At 41.4% G+C, this 2,500-nt stretch overlaps 1 protein-coding gene across 2 annotated transcripts in view; it reads left to right on the top strand.

Moving 5' to 3' along the window:
* The window catches only part of LOC121368072 (thialysine N-epsilon-acetyltransferase-like), a 17,011-nt gene extending 16,706 nt beyond the window's left edge, over window positions 1-305 (top strand). Inside the window, exon 5 of one of the 2 annotated variants that reach the window (XM_041492614.1) lies at window positions 1-305. This exon is cut by the window's left edge and continues 277 nt beyond it. The gene's annotated coding sequence lies outside the window, so the exon portion shown is untranslated. The other variant, XM_041492604.1, reaches the window with a different exon arrangement.
* Window positions 306-2,500: the final 2,195 nt, after the last annotated feature.

Raw genomic sequence — 2,500 nt, 5'->3', positions numbered from 1 at the left:
TATTGGATTTTATTTTTCAAGATGTATTTTTTCCTTATTGTTAAAAATAAAATATACTTTGTGAACTGAAAACAGATTAAAAGTAAATATTAAAAGGGAAGGGAACTATTTTTATGTGCCCATATCCCGAAGGTTCAGGCACGCCCACCCCGGACCAATTCCGGGGAAGGAGGGTCATCAGACAAGTGTTTGATTCTATGTTCAGTATTATTGTGAACACATACTGACCTGTGTTTACCATATTCATCGAATACAGTTAATGTTAAAGTTTGTTTTGTTTAAAGATACCACTAGAGCACATTGCTTTATGAATCATCGGCTATTGGATGTCAAATATTGGTAATATTGACCTATAGTCTTACAGAGGAAACCCGCTACATTGTTCTATTACTAGCAAGGGATCTTTTATATGCACCATCCCACAGACAGTACAGTACATACCACGCAGGACTGGCCAAAAGTACCCGTCCGCTTGCCCCAGACGAGTAAAAACAATTCTCTGGCGGGCAAACGAAATGTATGAACACAAACAGCCTCTTTACCCCTTTCGTACACTTGCGTAGTCTGCAGCAAGCGTCGTCCTTTTCAAAGATTGGCCAAGACCGCGAGATCGTTCACTGACCCCAATCACCTCCTCCTCTCCGTCTTTTTCTCTCTCCATCCCCTATGTACAGTGCATGCGTGTGTGTGTGTGTGCGCGCGCGCGTGTGCGTGCGTGTGTGAGAGTGCGTGTATGTGTGTGTGTTTGTGTGTGTGTGTGTATGTGTTTGTGTGTGTGTGTCTGTGTGTGTGTGTGTGTGTGTGTGTGTGTGTGTGAGGATCCTTGTTTTCTTGGAAACGATAGTTTTCAGTAGCGTGTCATTAAAATTATGAAACCGTACTTTCATTTCTCATGATTATTACATCGAATACCGTATTTGACCGGAAGTAGGCTCATGTCCTTGAATAAGCGACCCTCCTATTTGAAGGCATTCAACTTTAAGAAATTAGGCCTTTATTCATAAGTCATGGTATTCCATGACGGTGTCCGTGGAGTAAATTGCCAAACACGTTAAAGAATCGAGAAAAAGCTGTTTAGAACGTTACGATCCAGCACGTTACTAAAATGGACAAGTAGACTCTTTGTAAAGTTAGTTTTCCCTTTATCTATGTGAGCTTGCGCAACACACGTGTGACGTAAAACAGCTCAATGTTTCGTATTACGAATTCGAAATTAGCTTGTTCATCTGCACGTTTTCGCATTTGATTCCCAATTAAATGGACGTATTAAATGTACATGCAAATTAACATTTAATTCGCTAAATTTTAAAGAACAATGAGTGGGCGACAATTTGTATCGGGTTCTAAGCAGTCTCCGATTGAGTCTGTGTGTCGGACTCACGTCGAGAGCGCCAAACACCGGCATTTCTAACGAAAATGAAAGTATACTCTCCCTGAAAATTTTGAAAATTAAATGTCCTGAAATGCAATGTCCTGCATTCTATATGTAGAATCATACTGAAAAAAATAGAAGGGTATACTTATTTTTAATAATAATAATCATATATATATATATATATATATATATATATAGAGAGAGAGAGAGAGAGAGAGAGAGAGAGAGAGAGAGAGAGAGAGAGAGAGAGAGAGAGAGAGAGAGAGAGAGAGAGAGAGAGAGAGAGAGAGAGATTGATTTCGAATACGATTTTTATGTGTGAAAACCATATTAGTAGTATGGGGGCCTGTTGAGGGCCATGGCCTACTTTCCGTGACCTTGACCTTGGTGTGATTCATAGGTGTGACGTCAGTCTGACCTTGGGGTGTGTATGGCATACTTGGTGTATGACTCACCATGACCGACTTAGAGAGCAGTGACTGGCATAACTGGGCAGGTGTGCGACCTTGGTGTAGTCATAGCCTTGACGTACTTGGTGTGTGACTCATCACCTAGCCTTGACCTATTTAGAGGGCAGTGAGTGGCATATCTGGTGTAGGTAAGCAGCCGTGACTCATATTTTAGCCTTGGCATACTTGGGCCGGCACTGACGTCCTTGGGCTGGCCTTGACCTGGTTCTGACGTCCTTGGACTGCTAATTTAGAATATAAAAAGGGTAGTTTTGTTAGTATCTTCATTCGCTCTCCGAAAAGTCTACAGACAAGATCTACGTCCAGTTTTGATTCAGAAGTATTCACATATTTGCGGCTTGCTGTATTTTCAAGAAGAAGATGACATCGGTACATTCATCAAATTCATCCCAGAGCCATGGACAGGGTGAAAAATCTCGATGTCAGCTAGAAATTGGGCAAAATGTCTACGTCATGGCCCAAACATGGAAGCAAGAACTGTTGATACACATCCGGAAATTCGACAGTGATAAAGGGAAAACTTTCCCCACCAAACGAGGTATCGCCCTTACCCTGAAACATTGGGTTGAACTGTCTATGTGTACTAGTCAAATTGATGAAACCATAGCTGCTTTAAAGGAAAGGAAAGAAGAGAAATTGTTTCACCATCTTGGTG

Source organism: Gigantopelta aegis, chromosome 1, assembly GCF_016097555.1.
Source record: "Gigantopelta aegis isolate Gae_Host chromosome 1, Gae_host_genome, whole genome shotgun sequence".
NCBI lineage: Eukaryota > Metazoa > Mollusca > Gastropoda > Neomphalida > Peltospiridae > Gigantopelta > Gigantopelta aegis.
Note: the sequence above shows the minus strand (reverse complement) of the source record. Positions and strands in the feature narration are given on the sequence as shown.